The sequence below is a fragment of the Chenopodium album genome, chromosome 5 (assembly GCF_948465745.1).
Source record: "Chenopodium album chromosome 5, dcCheAlbu1.1, whole genome shotgun sequence".
NCBI lineage: Eukaryota > Viridiplantae > Streptophyta > Magnoliopsida > Caryophyllales > Amaranthaceae > Chenopodium > Chenopodium album.
Genome location: NC_137838.1, coordinates 63,525,561 through 63,550,846, shown reverse-complemented (window position 1 = coordinate 63,550,846; position 25,286 = coordinate 63,525,561). Strand labels below are relative to the sequence as shown.

The 25,286-nt window shown below is 37.2% G+C and overlaps 1 long non-coding RNA gene across 3 annotated transcripts; it reads left to right on the top strand.

Annotated features, from left to right (window-relative positions):
* Positions 1-17,155: 17,155 nt before the first annotated feature.
* LOC145630854 (uncharacterized) lies at positions 17,156-21,029 on the top strand. Of its 3 annotated transcripts, none has more exons than XR_014112280.1 (5): positions 17,156-17,409; positions 18,438-18,529; positions 19,077-19,145; positions 19,450-19,561; positions 20,523-21,029. It is a non-coding gene; the product is annotated as an uncharacterized LOC145630854 (long non-coding RNA). The 3 variants fall into 3 exon arrangements; XR_014112279.1 differs by having other exon boundaries at positions 17,156-17,480; positions 20,626-21,029; XR_014112278.1 differs by having other exon boundaries at positions 17,156-17,480.
* The last annotated feature ends 4,257 nt before the right edge of the window (positions 21,030-25,286 follow it).

Sequence of the window (25,286 nt, the reverse complement as noted above, 5' to 3'; positions counted from 1 at the left end):
TGGGGAGGATTTCTATTTTAATTCCTGAATTTATTTCGGCAATGATTTAGAATGAGTGGATGAGACTCGAAACGTTCTAAGTATTTCATGTGCGTAATTTTGATTAACATTATTGTCATATGCATAAAAAAGATCTCATTGGAAAGACCATCCGTAATGAGTTAAAACATAGGATTTTACACGTAGGAAATTTGAGAAATATCTTTCACAACTAGGACCGAAATAACACTACGCGAAACTGGAAAATTTTATCGAGCACAGAAAGTTGCTGAGGCATGTAGGAATTAGCGCCAGGGGCCTGAGCATTGGCGCCAGAATTTTAACTGTAGCACCAGACGCCAGCATTGGCGCTAGGCGCTACAGCTAAAACCTGGCGCCAGTCTCTGTTTGCTGGCGCCAAATTCCTCCAATACCGAGCCAGAAATATGCGTTCTAATTTCGACCAGTTTTTCATATTGTTTGCTCGATCCTACTTCCTGATTGAGTTTTTCTCACTTTTTTGAATCCCATATGTGTTTTACATATGAACATAACCCTCCGGGAATTCATGCTCCATCTACCTGATTGAACGCTCTGAGCAACAAAGGGTACATCCGAGAATGTTGAAGTCACCAAACCATGGAAGTGAGTTTTTCTAAACTCGTGGTGTCCCATCCACTCGCGCCAATCCTTCACGGTTAGGCTTCTGCGCGGTGCATCCGGACAATTAACCATGGACTCTCTATTGACTTAACCATATCCCGAACTTTAGAGAACTAGAGCCATGGTTAGGTTGCAAACTCATTGCATCATATTGTGCCTACTTGACTAATTTTGCATTACTTGTTGTGCATATACTATTATTTCTTAACCGTTTGTTTGACTTGTGTTGAGATTAAATAAATTAATGACTTAAAGAACTTTGCCTAATTAATTAATTAATTAATTAATTTGAGTAAATAAAGTCTAATATTTTAATCAGAATTGACTTAGTACGACTTTAGGCATACCCCTGTTGATTAATAACACCGAAAATAGTCCCAGATTGAAGCTCCAACATTGGCGCCAAAGTCTGGACTGTAGCGCCACTCTGTGGAGTGTGGCACCTGGCGACAGCCCTGTCGTCTGGCGCTACACTACACAATGCGACGCCAGTCCTGTCGTTTTGACGGCTGTTCGGATTATTGGTCGAGTCATCACCTAATGTCTAATTAACCAGTTTGCTAATTAATTCGGTTAATTTTCGCTGTCAATAATACTTTGTCGAGTCAGTAGTTGAGTTTAGGCACTAAGTCACATAATCTTGCCACATGGTCATGACACGAGTCTTAACGTACCACCTACACTCACTAGTCTTAGCTCACACTTCGAGTTCACATCACCATGACCATGTCTTAGGTTCATGCATAAGTCGGTCTTTCCGTCACTTGAGTTGGGGGGTACATCCTATTCCTAGTTCTTCATATCCTTCCATCTACAACATTTTTCTTCACATTCTATTCCATCTTTCTTCACTTCCTCCATCCAATGCATATCGAATAAAGTTTGAGTCAAATAATTAACAATGAATATCCCCAAATTCCTTTTCCACAGTACTTGGTCGAGGAGAGAAGGGCGATTAATCAAGGACAACCTCTTTATTCAAGTCTCACTTTTTGATAAACCGATTCGTCAAAAGAGGAAGGCTAAAAAGATAATGGCAAGTCAAGAAGAGGTCAATGAACTTAGGAATCAATTGAATGACGCGACTGAGGTGTTAAAGGCTTTAACCCTCAAAATTGATGATCCTGTGAAGCAACAACAAATGACCCTCATGCAAGAAAGTTTGAGCAAGCTATCTAGTGACTATAAATATCAGGGCATGAGTTCACAAGGGGTCTCGCTAGACAAGGAACTTCTTCCGCATAAGTTCAACGCCACTGACATCCCTAAATTCAAGGCAACAGATAACCCTTACTTCCATCTAAGAGCTTTTGAAACTATAATGAGCATTAAGGGTATCGATAAGAAGGTTTTCCCCTCTTTGTTCCCACTATCTCTTGAGACCGTTTGCCAACAATGGTTCTTCTCCCTTGACAAAGAGAAAACCTCTACCTGGGAATCGATAGTAAACGCTTTCATAGATAGATATAAGTGCAATGTCCAAGTCAAAACTGATTATAGACAACTTGAGATGCTAAGACAAAAAGAGAATGAAGGCTTCACTTCTTTCTTTAATAAGTGGAGGGAAACTTCCGCCAAGATGATTGCGGTCCCCACCAAAAAGGAGTCTGTGAGGATGTTTATCAAGAATCTCCAAGAAAAGTATTCAAATCACTTAAAATATCAACACAACTTGAATACTTTCAGAGCCGTCTATGACATAGGTATCGAGATCGAAGACGACCTCGCAAAGCAAAAAGCTACTAACAATAGTAACCACAGTGGCTGGAAAGGAAAGAAGAACGACAATCCTTCTTCTTCCGAAAACGCCCATTCTAGTAATAATGTTAGTACCTTTGACCATAATGGTGTCTTAGCCATGGACAATCAAGGATCTAAAAGGAAACCCAGGAGAGAGTTCACACCCATTGGAATGACCTACGATGCTGCTTTTGATCGTCTCTATGACCGAGGGTTAATCAAACCTATTGGCCCTACTGAGGATCCAACGCCAGAAAATCGATCTTCGAGATGGAATCCCAACTCTTATTGCAAGTACCATCGAGGACGCGGTCATACTACTGATGAATGCTACAGGTTTCAAAATCTCATTCAAGATCTCATAGAAGCGAATAAGATCCCATTGCCTCTAGCTAACAAGAAGACTGGGTGATGATGAAGCAAACAACACAAAACAGAGGCGAGCTTCAATGACGAGATTTCATGACCCCTTTTTTCTATTTCTTTTTCATTTTTTCCTTTCCCTAATAAGTCTAGCATAGGAACCTTTCTTTTCCCTTAGATTAATTTTGTAGATTCTTTATTTATTTTCCTTTAATAAAATGAGCATTTATTCCCTTACATATGATCATTTCATTACATTGCATTAAAAATAAATAAATAAATAAAAAAATAAAAAATAAAAAAAAATCCATGTTAAATTAAGCACAAGGTATACCAATGATTTGAGGCACCCCTTGCAGCCACATCATATCTCCTTTCACCTTTCAAATTTACAATCCTTTCTTCATAAACCACTTTGAGCCTCGTCTAACGATAGACCTTTCTCTTTTCAACCTACATCTACCTAACCTTGGGATGGGATGGTGTGTAACTTATGCAATTCTAAAAAAGGCTTGAGTGATTTCAAAAGATCAAAAAATAAATAAATAAAAGTGTACAAAAGGGCAAGTGTTCCAATGTCTTTGATATGAAAATATCTTCGATAAGAACACGTCTCAGATTGCGTCTCTTATCGAGTGCTCGGTACCGGGCCTGAGAAACATGAATTCCAAGTGAGTGATAGACCGCATGATCGGGATTGCCCACACTTGCAAAAATAAAATAAATGCTAAAACACAAAAAAAAAAAAAAAAAAAAAAAAAAAAGAGCTAAAAAAGAGTAGAAACTCAAGCATAAAAATACAAAGATTCAAAAGCAAGGTTGCACACCTTGGGGGCTTATCGAGGGTCTTGAGCCTTTATCCTCTTCTTCTATAACCTTTAGCCTAACCACGTTACAACCCTTAAAAAGACCTTTTTTGAGGTATACACATACTTGTATGAGGTTCGGCTAGAGCTACGTTCGGCCTGATTCCTAACGGATACGTAGGAGACCTCACATCGAGGTGCGGCCGTAATAAACAGCATTCATATTCAAATTCACACACTTACACCATGATCATATCAAGGGATATCCTATGCTCATCCTTATTCATGTAGAGCTAGACTTGGGGGCTTGATCCCTATATTATTAGCTTACCTAGCCTAAGATTCACCACCATATGACTCTTTTAACAAATAATATCTTTCCACACACTTAGCTCTTGCGGCCGAACTTTAGTGTCACTTTCACACACCGCACAGATACATGACCAAATATACTTCCCTTAGGAACCCTTTGTCATGAAATCTTAACGCTGAAGCATGCTTTGTCATATCAACATCACTCATTAATCATATTCATCATTGCATCACGAAGTATGAAGTACTTAGCCTCCGTGCCTAAGTTACCCAACTACTTTCATCATTGTGTCAACCATTGAGATAGCCTAGGATGGATTAATCCTTGCACCTTGAGAGATAGTATCAAACAACATTTGACTAAGCTCATTCAACATGCATCTTCAAACTTTCGATTCTTTTTCGCGTCTTTCTTTTTCGGGAGAAAGTCGGTACCCTCCACAAAAATGACGGAAAATTTTTGCTTTTTTGCATTTTTGAGTCGCACGATCACATTACAATGCACATATGATTCATGTACACCTTGAGTCATGTCGTGTCATGTCACCTTGATTTGAGTCTAACGCATGTGTCAAACACTTTGAGTCGAGTCAACCTCGAGTCAATCATATCGAGTCAAGTTTATACCTTGAGTCGTGTCGTGTCAATGAGTCAAGCGACATTAAAACTTAGGTCAACCCTAAGATAATTAAAGAGATTGGCAAAGTTCTATTGTCAAAATTAAATACAGGTGCAGCAGAACAGGGAAGACCCTACTCCAGCGCCAGACGAAAACATCTAGCGTCTGGTAATAGTTATTAGCGCCTGGCGCTAGATCCCAGCATCTGGCGACAGAGCCAATTCCTGGCGCATTCCAACAGCGACAGAACGACAATTTCGGGTTCCTTGGTACGCCAGTTAGCCCCTATAAGCAATTTGACATGATTGAGTAGTCGATTTGATTACAACCACAAATAAGTGATCGACCTGATGAAAGATCGTCTCACTTAGCTTAAAGCGCCTAAGAATTGGCTCATCACGGAGACACCGACATACTGGTTTTAGCAGAAGCATAATTCAAGCGAGCTATAGAGATCGACAAGCGTTGGTCTTCGAAAATTTTTCTTCAGAATATTATCGCAACAACTGAGGATGACTTCAAGTAAAGTTATTTTCGACAGCGTTCGCTAAGATTGTGGAAGTTGTCACCAAAGATTTGAGAAGATAGCATGAGATGGGCGGTCTTCGACGGCATTCGCTAAAATTGTGGAGGTTGTCACTAAGATTTGAGAAAAGATTTGAGAAGATAGCACGAGATGGGCGGTCTTCGACGACATTCGCTAAGATTTTGGAGGTTATCACCCAAGATTTGAGAAGATAGCACGAGATGGGCGGTCTTTGACGGCATTCGCTAATATTGTGGAGGTTGTCACCCAAGATTTGAGAAGATAGCACGAGATAGGCGGTCTTCGACGACATTTGCTAAGATTGTGGAGGTTGTCACCCAAGATTTGAGAAGATAGCACGAGATGGGCAGTCTTCGACGGCGTTCGCTAGGATTATGGAGGTTGTCACCAAGATATGAGAAGAGCGGTTCATGATGAGGCGGTCTTCGACGACTTTTTCAATGATTGGAAAGGTTGTCACTATGATTCAAGAAAAGGCTCGAGATGTAGCAACATTAATCGACGGCGTTCCCTAGATTGCGGAAGATCGTCAAAACAAGCAGCAAGATGGCGTTCCACAGATTGTGGAAAGTTGTCAAAAAGCAACTGAAGGTGATTTTAGGCAAAGTTGTCTTCGATAGTATTCCCTTGGACGTGGAATATTATCAATGCGGATGAAGATTGTTTCAAGCGAAGCAATCTTCGATAGTATTCCCTTGGACGTAGGATATTATCAAAGCGGGAGAGGATCGTTTCAAGCGAAGCAGTCTTCTATATTGGAAGCAGTTACAAGCGTAGCGGTTTTCAGGCGGGATGGCATTCTCTTGGCAAGTGGTCATCAAAACAACAGCAATGCGGCAGCAAATAATGCTAGTCGGCAGAGACGTGTGCTCGACGGTGCAAGATATGCGTTTCTTAACTCTTTTATCTGTTTAACTAATGCTAGTTTTGCAGGTATCGGCGTTACAAGAGTGGTTTAGGATCGCAGAACGTTCTGAATCATTCTCCGTCCCTATCGATACTTTGACTTTCGTTTTTGAAACTTGCGTTTCTCTAAACTCAGTCAAAGTGGGGGCTTTTGTAGACACCCATTTGTGTCTCCCCAAAACCAAACCCAGTGATGAGTACCTTTCACGTCGAATCATAATCTAATGAAGTGAAAGTGTGGAAAGTGTAGTGTTGCGAAAAGTTTTAATTTCTTTTCTCTTCTTTCTGTTTTTAGAACTAATTTTAAGAAAACACCCAATCCAGTGTGGTTGGTCCATGATATGGGTCCAATAGTAGTGTATTTGGATGGGGCTTGACAAGAGCTTTCTAACGATATATTATAAGCCTAATTCCGATGAATATTGAGGAAGTTATGGCCAATTTACTAAACTGGGCCCGGTTTGAGCCTTATATGCGGCCCAATGATCTAGAGGAGGGCCTAATATAGATTTATCATTCCTAATGCAATTAGGAATGGTTTTAGTCTTCTAGATTCTTCTAGAAGGTTCTTTTCATTCCTAATTCAATTAGCATTGATAAATTGACTTTTGTTGACTTTGCAGAGTTTTAATTAAAATCAAAGAGCATTTTTGAGGAAAATACGATTTTATCCTCCTGTACGACATTTTTTATCTGATTTTAAGAAAACGCGTGATTTTCTAAATCAGCGCCAAACGCCAGCTATAGCGCCTGGCGCTGATGTTGGCGCCTGGCGCTGATGTTGGCGCCTGACGCCAATTGCCAGCGTTGGCGCTGGTTCAGTTTTATGTGCGCCAAGACTCTGTTTTGATATTTTATCTTTTTGGCTGATTTTTCTATAAATAACGTAATAAAAACTCCGTTTTCGATAACCAGTTTTCATCAACAATCATCAGTTTTCATCCACAATCATCAACAATATACTATTTCTCTTACTCTCTCTCTCTTTTCTAAACTAGCTTTTCTCAAATACAAAATTCCGCATTCATTAGATCTAGATACACCTAGCCATATTCAAAGTTGCCTTCGCCCTAGACGTGAAAGGTTTAATTTTTGAGGGTTTGGTCCCAAATCTCTATTTCAATAATTATTTAATTTAATTGTTTTGATTATTATTTTCCTTGAAGTTACTAACGTGTGTATTTTTTTATTAGAAAGAGGTACGAGGCATCAAAGTAAGTACTTTGATGGTTTTTATTGATGTTATGATGTAGAAATCATGCTTAGGTTATTTTGATATTCCTAGTAGCATGTCTAGGGTAACTTTAATATTAAGTATGATTAAAAGTACGATGCCTTTTATATTCTTCCTAATATTTATGATCGTTAGTATCATGTTAGGGTTAAAGTTATGATTTTTATTGCTTAGTGACATGCTAGGGTTTGTTATTAATCTTGTTAGTATCATGCCTAGGATCTTGCTATTATTATGCTTTAACATGATTATTATGATTATTGTTTTGATGATTATTATTATGATAATTATAATTATTGTGCTTATTATTATGTTGCTTGATATTTTTATTGTTATTGCTTGATCACGCCTTTTATGCATGTTTAAAGGGAATTGGTACTTGTAATCACGCTTAATAAGATATTAATAATCTTGTTTAGGGTTAACGTGATTATTGTAGACACCCATTTGTGTCTCCCCAAAACCAAACCCGGTGATGAGTACCTTTCACGTCGAATCATAATCGAATGAAGCGAAAGTGTGGAAAGTCTAGTGTTGCGGATAGTTTTTAATTTCTTTTCTCTTCTCTCTGTTTTTAAAACTTATTTTAAGAAAACAGCCAACCCAGTTTGGGTGGTCCATGATATGGGTCCAATAGTAGTGTAGTTGGATGGGGCTTGACAAGAGCTTTCCAACGATATATTATAAGCCCAATTCCGATGAATATTGAGGAAGTTATGACCAATTTACTAAACTGGGCCCGGTTTGAGCCTTATGTGCGGCCCAATGATCTAGAGGAGGGCTTAATATGATTTATCATTCCTAATGCAATTAGGAATGGTTTTAGTCTTCTAGATTCTTCTAGAAGGTTCTTTTCATTCCTAATTCAATTAGCATTGATAAATTGACTTTTGTTGACTTTGCAGAGTTTTAATTAAAATCAAATAGCATTTTTGAGGAAAATATACGACTTTATCCTCCAGTACGGCAAACTTATCTGATTTTCGAAAACGCGTCAAAAACAGGCCTGGCGCCTGACTCCAGGCATTGGCGCCTGGTGCCAGCCATTGGCGCCTGGTGCCAGCCATTGGCGCCTGGCGCTAGTGTTGGCGCCAGCTCTGTTTCACGTGCGCCAAGACTCTGTTTTGTTAATTTTATCTTTTTGGCTGATTTCTCTATAAATAACGTATTAAAAACTATGTTTTAATTCATCAATAATCAGCTTTTCAATTATAATCACCTACAATCAGTTTTCAATTCTCTTTCATTCTCTTTGATCATTCGCTAATTCTCATCAAGATTTCCTTAATCCTTCATTCATCTCTTTCTTCCTCTCTCTTTCTTTTTCAAACCTTGCTTTTATATAAAAAATTCCGCATTCACAAGATCTAGAAACACCTAGCCATATTCGAAGTTGCCTTAGCCCTAGACGTGAAAGGTTTAATTTCTGAGGGTTTGGTCCCAAATCTCTCTTTCCATTATTTAATTTAATTGTTTGTTTATTATTTTCCTTGAAGTTACTAACGTGTGTATTTTTGTTATTAGAAAGAGGTACGAGGCATCAAAGTAAGTGCTTTAATGGTTTTTATTGATGTTATGATGTAGAAATCATGTTTATGTTGTTATTATGATATTCCTAGTATCATGTCTAGGGTAATTTTAATATCAAGTATGATTAAAAGTATGATGCTTCCTATGTTCTTCCTAGTATTTATGATTGTTAGTATCATGTTAGGGTTAAAGATTTGATTTTTATTGCTTAGTGACATGGTAGGGTTTGTTATTAATCTTGTTAGTATCATGCCTAAGATCTTGCTATTTTTATTGTGCTTTAACATGATTTATGATTATTTTTAAAATTTTATTATTGCTATTATTATTATTATTGTTATTATGATTAATATGATTGTTATTATGATGATTATTGTTATGATTATGATTATAATTATTATTTTGATTATTGTTATGATGATTGTTATTATCATGATATTTATTATTATTATGTTGCTTGATGATTTTATTGTTATTGCTTGATCATGCCTTTTATGCATGTTTAAAGGGAATTTTGTACTTGTAATCACGCTTAATAAGATATTTAATAATCTTGTTTAGGGTTAATTTGATTATTCAAGTGATCGCCAATAATAGTTTTGTTTGTGCATTAATATTCAACCAACATAGATAAACAGGTTTAGGGTTAATCCTATTGATTGCATGTTAGTCAAAAAGCGCACATGAATACGATCAGAATAAAGTAGAGGCCTATTATTAGGGCAGGTTCAATCTCTTTTAGGTTGGATTTGTACCTTCATCTTCGAACCCTTATTTGGTTCTAGACCTTATGGAGTTGACGATCTCTTGGATCGTTAGGGGGTGTAACCTTCACCCTCCTGTGAACGGTTTACAAGTTCCTAAAACTTGTTGGCGACTCTTTTGCTCTATCTTCTTCCCTTTTGGACGCCACCGTACTTTAGTATATGATCACAGTGGGGTTCAAGCTAGGGGTTAGCGCTTTAAATTTATTCCCCACAATTATAATTCAAGTGATCGCCAATAATAGATTTATTTGTGCATTAAATTCAACCAACATAGATAAACAGGTTTAGGGTTGATCCTATTGATTGCATGTTAGTCAGAAAGCGCACATGAATACGATCAGAATAAATTAGAGGCCTATTATTAGGGCATTCAATCTCTTTTAGGTTGGATTTGTACCTTCATCCCCGAACCCTTATTTGGTTCAAGACCTTATGGAGTTGACGATCTCTTGGATCGTTAAGGGGTGTAACCTTCACCCTGTGAACGGTTTACAAGTTCCTAAAACTTGTTGGCGACTCTTTTGCTCTATCTTCTTCCCTTTTGGATGCCACCGTACTTTAGTGTATGATCACAGTGGGGTTCAAGCTAGGGGGTTAACGCTTGAAATTATTCCCTACAACCCGCTGCCTTTCAACGTTGTATGATGAGCATCTTTTCTGATTTCATAGAGTCTATTATGGAAGTCTTTATAGACGATTTTAGCATGTATGGTTCTTCATTTGATTCATGTCTAATTAATCTCGCTAAAATTTTGAAACGATGTGAGGAATGCAATTTAGTTCTAAATTGGGAGAAATGTCACTTTATGGTGACAGAGGGAGTAGTTCTAGGTCACATTGTATCTGATAAGGGCATACAAGTAGACAAAGCTAAGATTTCAGTGATTGAGCAATTACCTCCCCCAAATAATGTTGAGGGAGTTAGAAGTTTCTTGGGCCATGCGAGGTTTTATCGTCGCTTTATCAAAGATTTTTCTAAAATTGCTGAACCACTGACTCAGCTTTTTCTCAAGGATGCTCCTTTTATTTTTACTGACGAGTGTCTTGAGGCTTTCAACAGGATTAAGCAGGCTTTGATATCGGCACCCATCATATGTGCTCCCGATTGGAATCTTCCTTTTGAGATCATGTGTGATGCAAGTGACTTTGCGCTAGGAGCCGTGCTCGGACAAAGAAAGAACAAGGTTTTGCATGCTATTTATTACGCAAGCAAAACTTTGGATGAAGCTCAAGTCAACTATGCCACTACGGAGAAAGAGTTTCTTGTTGTTATTTATGCTTTAGAAAAATTTAGATCATATCTTGTTGGTTCTAAAGTCATTATTTTCACTGACCATGCAGCATTGAAGTACTTGATAGCTAAGGCGGAATCAAAGCCAAGGCTACTCCGATGGGTTTTCTTGCTCCAAGACTTTAACATCGAAATAAAAGACAAAAAGGGAGTAGAGAACGTAGTGGTAGACCACTTGTCACGTATCAGGTATGATGAGGGTAAGTATTCTCTTCCTATAGATGATTCTTTCCCTGATGGCAACCTATATGCAGTTGTAGAGCAACACCCATGGTATGCAGATTTTGCTAATTATTTAGTGGGTGGTACTCTACCTCCTAACTTGTCCTACCGACAAAAAAAGAAATTCCTTTATGATGTTAAACATTATTTTTGGGATAATCCTTTTTTGTTTCGTGAGTGTGCAGATGGATTGTTTCGCAGGTGTGTTCTCGAATGGGAAGTCCACGGTGTGCTCACTAGTTGCCACACCTCACCATATGGAGGACATCATGGCTCCACTAAAACGGTGGCCAAGATTAATGAGTCGGGTTTTTATTGGCCTACAATGTTTAAGGATGCTAACATTTTTGTGCAGGCTTGTGACTCTTGCCAGAGGACTGGCAACATCTCGCGGCGGCATGAGATGCCCCAAACCGGAATTTTAGAAGTTGAAATTTTTGACGTTTGGGGTGTTGATTACATGGGACCGTTCCCTTATTCAAAAGGGAACCGCTATATTCTTGTCGCCGTCGACTATGTATCCAAGTGGGTTGAGGCCATCGCCACTCCTACCAATGATGCCAAGGTGGTCCACAGACTTTTCAAGAAGACTATCTTTCCAAGATTTGGCGTGCCTAGAGCAATAATAAGTGACGGAGGATCTCACTTTCATGAACGGAAGTTAGACACCCTCCTCAAAAAGTATGGTGTCTACCATAGGACAGGTCTAGCCTACCACCCCCAAACTAGTGGCCAAGTTGAAGTTTCTAACCGTGAGATCAAGGCCATTCTAGAGAAGGTGGTGGCAAAGTCAAGGAAAGATTGGAGCAATAAGTTGGATGACACCCTTTGGGCGTACAGAACTGCATTCAAGACCCCTATAGGCACTACTCCGTATAGACTTGTGTACGGTAAAGCATGTCATCTCCCGGTCGAATTGGAATATAAGGCATATTGGGCTATTAAGGAGCTCAATTTGGATGCCAAACTAGCGGGAGAAAAGAGGTTACTTCAACTTAACCAACTCGATGAGTTCAGGTTGACGGCCTATGATAGTGCTCGAGTCTACAAGGAGAAGACAAAGAGGTGGCACGACAAAATGATCCTTCCGAGAGAATTCAAGGAGGGTGATAAAGTGTTACTATTCAACTCTTGACTTAAACTTTTCCCAGGAAAGTTAAGGTCAAGGTGGTCAGGTCCTTTTATTGTAAAAAGGGCCAACAAATTTGGTTCTGTGGAGGTTTTCGACGAACATGGTAACGAGTTCAAGGTTAATGGCCAAAGACTCAAGCTATATCATGAGGGGGCTACGATTGGTGCAAATGAATTACTTCACCTAAGCGGTTCCGATTCACTTTGAGTTTCAATGTGGTAAGAGGGTCGTGCGGGACCTAGATAAACCAGCTCTTTGCGGGAGGCAACCCATATTTCTTGCTTTCTAGACTAATATTTTTCTTTATTTTTATTTTTACTTTTTCTTAGAGAGGTGAGGAGAGTGAAATTTTACCTTTCATGAGTGTTTTGTACAGGTTTTAGATCACAAAGTACGGAGGTTTCAAGAGAAAAAGGCGAAGAAAGAGAAGCTCCAGGATTGGGTACGGGCCCGATCGGGCGAGGCTCGCCCGATCGGGCGCGTACCTAAGGTCCAGAATTGGAGTTTATTTCGCCCGATCGGGCGAGGAGTCCCGATCGGGCGTGAAATATTGATTTTGTCGGAGCTTAATTTCGCCCGATCGGGCAAGGAGTCCCGATCGGGCGCGCAAGTGAGGAAAGAAATCAAGGGAAACTTCGCCCGATCGGGCGGAATTTTGGAGAAATCGAGTGCCAAAAATGAAATATCGGGCGAGCAAAATGGCGATTTCCAAGTTCGTGTTCGCGCCCGATCGGGCGGAGGTCGCTCGATCGGGCGCGCACTTTACATTTCAGCAACAACTACTTTCGCCCGATCGGCTCGCCTATTTCATCCGGAGGATTTATTCTCTTTCTCCCTTTCTCTTTTCTTTTTCTTTCTTATTTCTTCTTTCTCTTTCACACTTTCTCTCTCTAAAACCTCCATTTTCAAACCTTCAACTTCACTCTCTTTTCAAGATCTCCTCAAATTCACCCATCAAAACCTCAAAATTTTTACATATTATTAATCCTCACACCTTCCTCTACATTTTCCACCCACTTTCTCCCACTCTCTCTCATAAATTCTTCTAACCCTTAGAGAGAGAAAACTTTAAATACCCAATTTTCCACCTACATATGGCTTCAAAGCGTTAGGCAACAAAGGGGCGAAAGTTCGAGGCAACAACAACCAATGGTCAACCCGGAGCTCCAAGTACCGGGATGGGAGGAGGTTGTTATCACCTCGGAGGAACAACGGGCAAGGATGCTAAATCTCATTGACAGACAGGTAATCTCAACCCGCTTTGTTCATCATCCTACGTTATCTAGATTAGTCTTGATAAATATGTGGAAAAATAGTTTAAGGGTATAGGCATGAGTGGTTTCTTCCAAATGTGCCATGATACATATGATTATTTAACATTAGAATTTATCTCTAGTTTTAATGTTATTAAAATGAATGTTATAATCACTCATGTGCAATTCCGATTATTGAACAACGATGTGCGATTAACTCTTAAAGAATTTGGGAAGTTGTTTGAATTAAAATCGGATAAACCAATCGAACCCTCCCAAGACCACATTGTCGTGGTCTACAAGAGACTCACTGGGGAGGGTTTGGCTAACCTCCAACACGCCAAAGGGACATGGATTCAACATCCCGTCCCAAAGTTTGGGCAAAGATTTGCCGGCCTCACTATTTTTGGGAGGCATGAACAGGCAAATGTAAGGAGAGATGAATTAGAATTATTGGCATCCTATGTAATCCTCAATGCTGAAAAATTGAACATACCCCATAGGATAGCCAATCACTTTCAAAGGGCGGCCAATGCGGCCGAAGCGGGTAGGTCTAGGGCATCTATCTATTTTGGGGGGTTAGTGACCCATATTGCCATAAAACACGTAGGTTGGAACCCGGATGGGCATAGGAAAGTGGCGGGGTCAAACCTCATGGACTTAGCTTATTTAGGGAGCCTAAACTGGGTGCAACCCGTGGGAGGTGACACTTGGTGGATAGTCCACCGACAATCGGGTAGGAGAGACCAAGCCTTTACCTTACCCAACCTCGCCTTGACCAAATTTTAGAAGGGGAAGCCTTCTTACACATTTGAGATTAATGGTCAGGGCGAGGTTCAAGTACCTCACCCTTCACCACAACCCCACCAATCACCCCAAGACCAATCCCCCACACACCATTCACAACACTACCCACCACCTCCACCCTTCACCTATGGCATACCCACTTCCTCGGTCGACTATAACGTCGACCCCAATGCCCCTTATGGCTTTTCGGCTTTTAGGAGCCAACTGGACCGTATAGAGATGGGGCAAGGGAGAGTAGAGGGCATGGTGAAAAACCTAGATTCTAGGTTAAGCACCTTGGATAGTCGGGTAGGTCACATAGAGAGGAACCTTGGGAGGGGTCTATACCCCATGTATGATGACTATGCACGCCGAGGGGCTATCCCCCCCCGAGGCATTAGTTCCCCACTGGTTCCAATACCCCCAAGGAGGGTATTCCACCCCCGGATCATTTGGCACTTATGTGGACTACTCTTCAGTCCATGGATATGGGGGTGACGCTCCTTTTGGGGGTATGGGGGGAAATGTGAACCCTAACTACTTTGCAGGTGGTTCGGGTTATGGTGGTGCTGGAACGAGCCAGGGTGGTGCCGTCTCGAGCTATGGAGGAGGGTATGAGAGGATGGATGATGATGAGGAGTAGCTTCTCCTAGCTACCTTCCCAAGTCAATGAGGGCATTGCTTGATTTGGCTTGGGGGGGGGGGGGAGATTTCTTGTATATATGGTAACTCTCTTTCTCTCTTCTCTATTTATTGCTTTCCTAGTGTAGTTTTTATTGCTTTCCTTTATGGAAAAAAAAAATACAAAAAAATTTAAAAAATAAAAAAAAATTCAAATATACGTTCCAATTGTAAATCATGCTTCCCTGTGTCCCATACTTAGGAAATATTGTTTTGATTCTTGGTATATGATAATGAGCTTTGTGAATTGGTTGATCATGATTTGAAGTTTAATTGTTTGGATTCCTAAACATGCGTCAATTTTGCCAACTATTTGTGAATTTAGTGTTTGACTAGTTGATTTGGTTAGGAAAGTGTGTTAGTTCCTGGTATGTCAATGAATTTGAGTATTGGTTTGCAACTATTAGTAATGTTTATATAGCTCAATATTATGCACATTGAGGAGGACGAAGGCATTTGTTCTCTTAGGAAGCCTTCAGACGATATTAGATACATTTGTTCCCTTCTTGCTACCCATGTTGTTGCTTGTGCGTGCCCTTTTATTGTTTATTTAGCCACATTACAAGCCTATATGAGCCCCATTGGTTACTAGTCCCAAGCTTGGCTTGGGGGAGCTATTAGTTGGTGAGGTGAGGAAGTTGTGGTGTGCACATTATTTGCACAATGTGGAAATAAAAGAAGAGTGATTGTTCTTTGATATTATGATTGGAAAATATTGATGTTTTGTGTTACAAAGTTTAAAATTTCCAATGTGAGATAAAAAGAAAAAAAAGAAGAGCAAAAGAAAAAAAAAAGTTGTTTCATATGTTCAAATGTTCTATTTGAAGGTTGTTCAAGAAAAAAAAAAGAAAAAAATTCAAAAGGAAAAAAAAAGTTCAAGTTTGAAAAAAAAAAGAAAAGAAAAAGAATAAGTGGTTCAAAGTTTGTTTTAATTCACTTTATTCCATATTATCATATTTTGTGAGTGAATATGTAAGTGTTGGGATTGTGTTGTATATATGATTATTTGGTGAACTTTTGTAGAGTTGAGTTGTGATTGGAGATGTTTTGGTCATCACTTGTTGTGACCTTGGGTTTTATTAGGATATGGCTCCCTTTATCATGGCTTTACTCTCACATTTTCCTAAATTTATCCTACCCTTTACCCTAGCCTTACATTAATTACAAGCTTTAAAGACCTTCCGACCTTTGTGCATAGAGTTGTATGAATGTGAAAGTGTTGTTTATCAATGCAAGTTATGATTTGACATATTTCGATTCGACTAGTAGGTTGAGCGTTCATTGTTTTAAACACACGAGAGTGTGAGATGGGAGGGCATTGTTCACAAATAAAGGGGTTGGTTGGAGAGCGATCGGGTACATCTTTTACTCGCCACATAAATGAGAGTTGAATGCGTGAGTACTAGTCTTGAACTCCATATGCTCATGTGGTTTGCTTTACTTGACAATTGTTGGGGATGAATGAGATTGATTGACATTGAAGCATGTTCATTAGATTTGTCTTGAATAGTTTGTGCTTGGTTTTGTTTATTGGGATGAGGTATGTTTTATATGTTCATTGATGAGCTCTTTGCTTAGGGACAAGCAAAGGTTTGGCTTGGGGGAGTTTGATATGTCCAATTTATATAGTGTTTTACCCCCGTCCCGTGGTCATAATTAGTAGTGTTTTTGGCTCTTTAGGGCCGCATTTATTACTAATTTGTGTTTTCTAGTGTTTTCGTAGTTTTAGTTGAGTTTTACAGGAAGGAAAATTTGCCAATTACTACCGCAAGTTAATACTACTTTGTAAATTACTACCGCAAATTAAAAAAGTTGTGAATTACTACCGCAAAAAATTTTAAGATGTTGCGATTACTACCAAACCCCCATTAAACCCAACTATAACGTCATTATATCACTTTAACCCATGGTTAAAGCCCTTAACCATGACGTCATTATATCCCTAAACCATTTTCTTTTTTTGGGGGGTTGGTTAAAGCCCTTAACCATGGTCAAACACGGGTTAAAGGGATATAATGACGTCATATTTGGATTCACTAGTACAAAAGTGACCTAAGGTAACATCACATGGTATCACTTTGAAAGCTAGAAACTGAACTTATTTATAAGTAACACTACTGTAACACTTTAACATTAGGTAACATTGGATTGTAACATTTTGATATTAAGTAACACTTTACTGTAACACACTAACATTTTGATATTAAGTAACACTCTATTGTACCACTTTGATACAGTATTAAGTATTGCTCACTAAGTAAAGGTACCATTTAAAACAAACGACCTTTCTTCATTACCTTCCTAAACTTATTTTGGCATTTCGATTCATTTCTTCATTAGCTTCCTCTTAGCACTACGTCCTTCACCACAACTCCCCTCTACCGTAACCGCCCTCCTCACGGTGCTCCACTATAGCCTTCCTCCACCAGAGCCCTCCTCCACCGAAGTCCCCTTCTGACACATACATCTCCTCGTCTCTCATTCTTTCCCATTAAAGCGCACTCAACGTTCTCCTTTGGGGCGACTTCTGAAATCAATTGAGGCCAATTTTGATATCCATTGAAATGAATTCTCTCGGGTAACTAGTTGACTCTTTATGCAATTATCGAATCTCAATTTCGTAATCTAGGGTTTATTCTTAATTTAATTGTAAGTATATTCAATTTAGCGTTCTTCTAAACTCGATTATAATATTAAACTATTGCTTATAATTAATTTTCTATTGAACTATTGCGTGTAAACTTGATTTTTACCGCCCTAGGTGTTCGAAATATGCATATGAATTACCATTGCTGTAGATTTCAGACTCCAAGAGGAAATTTTTCTAACTTTTTGGATAAATTTTTATGATTTCGATTATTAAATTTGTGTTTCCATATAATTTGCCTTTGATGAATAATCAGAAATAGATGATTGAATGTTTACTAATTTGCAGTTTCAATTGTTTTAAGTTATTTTTACCTTTGGCTATTATTGTTTAAATTTAATCTTTAAAAACATGAATCGAAAATGTTGATGTTATTAGTATGTTCATCCCTAAATAAAAGTTTTCTAACTAATTGAGATAAATCCCAAACCAGCAGCAATTTGATGCAACTTGTTAGCTGATGTGGAAAACTGTTACTAGATTTGTTAGAGGAAGAATAATTAACTAATATGGGGGAGTTTAGTTTTGTTATCACTATTAGTTTGTTATGAGGGAATATTATAATAAATAGAAGGGAGGGAAGGGTAGTAAGAATGTAAGCTCATTCGGAAAAGTTGTAAGTAGAAGTTTTGGAAGAGAATTCCTTCCTCTTGAAAGAAGGAAATTGTGTTGAGTTCACACTGAATATTAATACAATCTATCTTTCGGGTATTGCGTCTTCTGTTAATTTCTATGAATAATTATATATATTGATAATTGTGGAACAACAATTATTTATATATTGATATATGTAAAACTCATATGTGATTACCAATTTGAATGTAATTAAGCAGTGTTTCTTTATATGGTTTTGTTGTCTGCCCATTATGAGTTTGAGTCATTAATTTGGGTTAGATGGCATGGTTTATCTGCTGAATTCCTAAATATGACTGATACGTTGTGTTTTAATGGTCATGGAGTCTCATCAAGCCAACGAAAAAGGATGCATCTAGGACTGCTAAGGCTGTCATCTCATGATTTAAGAAAGTTGGGTGGATTTTATATGGATCAGGTAGGTGTCTCTTGATTCTTGGAACTGTTGTATTTATGTTGGTGTGAGAATTCTTTTGTTACAACTTAGTGACTTACAATAGCTATATGGAAGTTATTTATAAGCTAAGGATATGCATTGTCAAACACAAATATGGGCTTATTATATTGAAAAATCTTGTTCAGATTTGGTCTTTGGGTAAGTGATGCTTAAATTAATCAATATCTCTCTTGTGTTTCAATGCACATCACAACTTAACAGTTCAGAAGCTATATAGGTACTCTAAATCAGATAATGTAATGCAGGGTGGTGTGAAATGTAGAAACAAAATCCCAAACACTTAAGTATCAATAGCCCCTCATCAATATAAGTAACTTTTCCCTACCTTATAAAAAGTATAAGCTTTCTCTTATGAACAGTGTGAGGACTTTAATACCCCTCAAAAAGTTTATTTACGTATTTACCCTCACGTGTAAAGCATATGAGTTTACTTCTTTATTTACCTTTTTCATTTCTACGACTATTAGTTACTTTGGCATAACTTTTCATCTTTCTCTGTCTGATGGAGATCTGAAGCACCCTAAGCACCTCTTCAACATCATCTTTGTTGTCACCATAGTCACATTCACTATAGCAGGTACTTCTTCTTTCTCTATTTCAAAGATTTTCTCTGTCCTCTTAACAGTCATGTTCCTAGAAATAAGAGTGACTAATCCATTTGACAGTATATAATTAAAACTTCCACTACTTTGAAGAGGAAATTGAAAAACGGATCTTTACAACTGCCACAAGCTCTTATGTATATTAGTGGTTATGATCGATAAGAATAAATATCCAGTGCCTAAAACAAATTTTGGGACGCATAGATAAAGGGCGGTGAATACTTAGGGAAAAACAAATTATTATCAGTGACTAAACTGATAAACAAAAATGCATGACAGGAGCAAGCAGAGGATACTTGCGGTTGGTGAGGGAGATTTCTCTTATATGGCCTGCCTAGCTAAACAAATTGGTAACACCACCAATGTGACTGCTACTTCCCCCATTCTTAAGGTTTTTTTTTTATTAGTTATATTTCTATTGTATGTTGTTCTTAATTTATAGAAGTTTAATTGTATGACATTAATTTGTTGTTTTGACAATAGCTCCCTTCATATTATCATCTATACACTTACGAATCTTGGTCAGTTTGATAGATTCTTTTTAACTTAAAAGAAAATTTCACCTTTTTAGATAGATATTGGCGATGTGGCAGTAGTAAAATAACATTCATATGCTGTATTATTGGAATTTCACTCTATACGTCAGCAATAATATATCATAATTTAATCTATAAATAAGTTACACACGCTTATATCATTTTTTTTTAGTTATGTGTTTCAATGGTTTGATTTGAATGGCTCTTGCAAACTTAAATTAGGCTCTAAGAAATTAAGCCAAATAGCTCAAAATTAACATTAATAGTCTACTTTTAATTAATCCTACAATACTTAGGCTCTAAGAAATTAAGCCAAATAGCTCAAAATTAACATTAATGGCTCTTGCAAATTTAGGCTCAAAGAATTTGATCCCAACATATATTATGTATGCTCTATTCGCAGATAAGTTGCTTTAATTTTCTTGCATGGCGGAAGAATATAAATGGAGGAAGTAGAGAAGGTATATAGAATGAAGAAAAAAAATTACTCAAAGTGTTGTTAAATCCTTTTATGATTAATTACAGTTTTTAAGATTAAATCTGAAGTCTTGAATCCTTTAATCTTCTCTAAATACACATTGTTATGAATTGATTATTATGTTAAGACTTCCAGTTTGTGAGATTTTTGCTTTATTTATAGTTTAAAGTGCATGTGTTATTATTTTGAGGTCTTTTGTATGATATGTTCAAACTTTATTATAGCTGATTTTGGTTTACTTGTTGCAAATCAAGGGCATAATGTGTTCTTACCTCTTTAGATTGTTAAAGCCTTTTATTCTTGGCTGCTAACTATTTCTTTATTTCTCATTGTGTCAGTTGACTTTAGTTCTAAATCAACATTATTGGCTTCCCTTAAAGAATTTGTAGCAGACATCTAGTGTTGTTGTTGCTCTCACTATTACTGCTGTCACTATTGCAGCTATTACTATTGTCTGCTGTTGTATTCTGCTGTAAACTGCTTCTGCTGCTTAAACAGCTTCTGCTGCTGTAAACGGCTTCTGCTACTGTAAACTGCTAGTACTGATGTCTGCTGCTTGCTGCTGGTACTGTTAGCTTCTGTTGTTCGCTGTTACTGCTAGCTGCTGTTGTTTTATATTACCGCTAGCAGTTGCTAGCTGCTATTACGATTGGTCTACTGGTGACTGCTTTCTACTGGAATGACTGTTATTTTGCTCTTTCTACGGAGTATTTTGTAATTTGGTTGTTTAGTGACTGAATTTGACTTTCTTTTTGTTTAGATTATTTAGACAAATAAAAAAAAATTGGTGTTTATGGATTTTTTTTTTGTAATGAAACTATGAAATAATACCAATTCAAATTATTCTCTCATATATATTAATTTCACATTTGTAGTTGTATATGTTAATATAATACTTATTTTTAAAAATCTAAAAATTGAATATTTTAAATAATATATAATAATAATAATAATAATAATAATAATAATAATAATAATAATAATAATAATAATAATAATAATAATAATAATAATAATAATAATAATAATAATAATAATAATTAATAAGGTGATACATTAGTTTGCAAAAAGTGATACATAATGTCTAATAAAGTGATACTATATGTCAAAAGATGATTAAAAAATGTTACCTAATAATCAACAGAGTGTTATATTAGTTCGAAAAAATGATACATAATGTCGGATAAAGTGATACTATATGATTGAAAAATGTTACCTAAGATAAGTAAGTGTTACATAAGATATAAAAAGTAACATTTTGAAAATGATACTAATTATATAAAAAGTAATACATAAGAGGGTTTATAGTAACACTTTTGAAAGTGTTACCATACGTAACCCAAAGTGTTACATAAGACCTTAGGTAACATGGGCGGAAGTATCACCCAATAAAGTGTTACCTATTGTCTATAATAACACTTTTACCACATTATGTAACACTTTTTGGGTGTTACTTAAGGTTAGTTTTGTACTAGTGATTTAATGGGGGTTTGGTAGTAATCGCAACATCTTAAAATTTTTAGCGGTAATAATTCACAACTTTTTAAATTTGCGGTAGTAATTTACAAAGTGGTATTAACTAGCGGTAGTAATTGGCAAATTATCCTTACAGGAAATTGCACTTTTGGAGCATTTTCCCGGGTTTTCATGGATCGACTACGGAAGCTAGAAGGACACGACCATTCTTGAAGCCCAGGATCGGTGAGAGCCGGTGATTAAAAGTTTGGTATGTGATATCGGGGCTATTGGATCAATTAATCAAGACCCGATGAGGAAATCCAGATTGGGCAAAGGAATCGAGCCCAATCGAAATCCAAGCCTCGAAGAAGAAGCCGGGCCCGATCGGGCAAGCATACGCCCGATCGGGCGGCTGCGCGCAAAGGCACCCTTAAGGAAGAAGCGCGCCCGATCGGGTGAGCGTAAGCTCGATCGGGCGCGGCGCACCAGCAGTGGACAGAGAAAAAAGGCGGGCCCGATCGGGCTCGTGTTTTTCTTAGTAGATGATTAGTTTTGTTTTAATTTTTTTTTGAGGAATGTTTAAGTACGAATTATGTACGTAATTTTTGATTACCTTCTCTTTTAGACTTTCTCTCTCTACTTTGGATATTTTCTCTCTCTTAAATTCTCTCTCAACTTTGTTCTTAATTACTTTCATTAATCCAGATTTCTTTTGGTAACAATTTCTTCTCTTTTAATTTCAGCTATTTTATTTACTTCTTTGATTATGTTTTGCTTTATTTATTTGATTAGTTTTGTTATGATGATGCGTGAGTAGTTTAATTTCTAGGGTTTATGGGGATCTAATAAATAATATGAAGGGGTAAATTTGTGATTGTTGATTATCAATGCTTGGTTAATTTCCTATTGATTGATTTAATGCTATGCAATTAGGTTTGACCAGATTTAATTGTATGAGTTTAGCAATATTAATTAGAGATTCGACAGATGAGAATTGATGTTTAGCAATATTAATTAGAGATTCGACAGATGAGAATTGATGTTTAGCAATATTAATTAGAGATTCGACAGATGAGAATTGATGTTTAGGCTTAGTTTCAATAGGCGGACTAATTTATAAATGGTTAAGTCGAGATTCGACAGATGAGATTTAATACCGGTAAATTAACTCTGTGATTATAATACGTAGCGAAAGCCCTTTGTAATCTGATTAATCAACGCTTGATGATTGCTTATTATGATTTGCCCTGGAATATTGTTTATTAGTGAACCTACGCCCTAGGTCTTTTAATATTTAATTTCTCCCTACTTTATTTCCTTCGATCTTATTCTTCGTAGTACAGACTTTATTTACAACAATATTGGTTACTTTGATAATTTAGATTATAATAATTAATTAGGAGTAGAAAGACTTGTTTCCCTGTGGAGTTCGACCCTACTTCCCTATCTACTTTATTTAGAGGACTTAGGTAATTACTTTTGATTAGGGGATACGACTTTACCCTGTCATTTGACGATCAAATTGTCAAGAACTCTATTCTGGCTGCGAAAGCCGAAATGTTTAGGCTGCGAAAGCCGAAAGGCTGCGAAAGCTGAACATCTGCGAAAGCCGAAACATTTTTTTTTATCATCTTTCACCTTATTAAAATCAAGCTAAAGTTTCAATGACATATTGAGGGACTTTAGACCAACGATGACATGATAGAAAGGAAATCATCCCCTTTACTCCTTTTTTAAACCAATTTCTTTTCATGACATGACATCACCCAGAATACCTTTACTTGTGAAAGTGTTCTACATTTGCAAAGGATCAATCTAAATTCTTTAGCGCACTAAGACTAAAATAATTTTTCTTGCCTTAGTAGCTACTTGTCCCGAACACTTAGCGAATCAAGGATCGTTTCGACATCCTTAAAATTTTTGAAAGATTCTCTATTCTTTGAGAACTTCGCAGAGTGAGTCTCGGATTTATTTCCTTGAATACCTTGATCATCGCCTATTCTAGACTCGATCAAAGTGGGGCTAACTGTAGATACCTACTTTTGGCCTCTTGTCCCGAAAGGAAGTGCGATGATGTTACAAAAATCCGTTCTTCATGTTAGATCAAAGTTGAAGTGTTTATGGACTACGAAATGCATTATGAAGTAAGTTAAAACTCATATTTGAGACCAACTAATATTAGATCCTTTTCCGATTACTAAATAGGCCTAAAACGTGCTCATACATGTTTAAACTTGATTAATAACGGACCTAAATGCGGTAAATGCAATGAATCGATCCAATGGATCTTACATTGTTGAAAAACGAGCCAAACTGATAAAACAACCATCATATTTCCGTTCATTAACTATTCAAATGGATATCCCTTTAAAAGAGCTTTCCAACGGTATATTATAAGCCCAATTCCGAGTTAAAACGAAAAAGTTATGATCAAAACACTAAACCGGGTCCTAAAACTGACACCCTTGCACCCCAACGGCCATATCTTTCTATCCATAAAAGATTTTAACCTAATTCTAACGGTATTAGAAAGTAGACATTCAGAGATTTCCAATGATATCTCACACGCATAAATCCAACTTTGAAATCAAAAGTTATGGAAGTTTTAAATACGCGTTTTCGTATAAGGCAAACTGCATCCCAGCGCAACTCAGTATGTTGCGCGCGCCTGGCGCGCACGACTCATTGAGATGCGCGCGGAACCCAGCGCGAATCAGAGAGTTGCGCGCACCACCTGACGGCGCAACTCGATCTAAAACCCTAAACCTAGATCCCTACGCCTATAAATAGGGGTCTTCGTTCAGCATTATAGGGACCGAAAAATCAGAATTAAAAACCCTAGCATTCTCAAAACCCAAATCTCAACTTTTCTTACCATCATACTACCTTTTCTTCTCTATTCCCAAATACTTTCCAACCCTAATTGAATCCATTGAAGTCCTTGGAGGTACGAAGAAGAAAGAAAGCACTAGGTGAAAAAAGTGCTTTGGCAGCGGTTCAAACCCGGTCTAAGGCACCGGTTTGAACCGCTGCCTATGTGGGGGGTGCCAAATACCCCCCTTTTTAGCACCGGTTCAAAACCGGTGCCATATACCCAATTAGGCACCGGTTAACCTGTGCCAAAAATGAACCAAAATATTTATTTCATTGGTTTTGGCACCGGTTAACCGGTGCCAAAACTACCCAAAATATTTTTATTTTTTTTGCCTTTTTTCATTTAAAAATTAAATCAACTAAAATAAATTAGAACATCAAAATATAAATTAGAACAAGCGCAAAAGACAATGAAATATAACAATATATTAAACTGTTATTGTACAATACAAAAAAAATATAAAAAAAATACAATGAATTATAATCATAAAATAAAATTCAACGTTAAATTGATATTGAAAAATACAAATAAAAAACTACAACATCAAAAACAATATTCCAAAACCAAAGTCTTGAATCCTTGTGCGTCAATTAACACATGCATCAATTAAAAGCCAGAAATCAATAAAACTCACAAAAAAAATGCAAAAAAAAAAACCAGAAAACTCATGCATCATGTACGAACTCAAAAATCAAAATAATTTAATAAATAAATAACAAAAAAAAACCCAAAAAAATCGAAACACAATTAACCACAAAATTTTTGAATG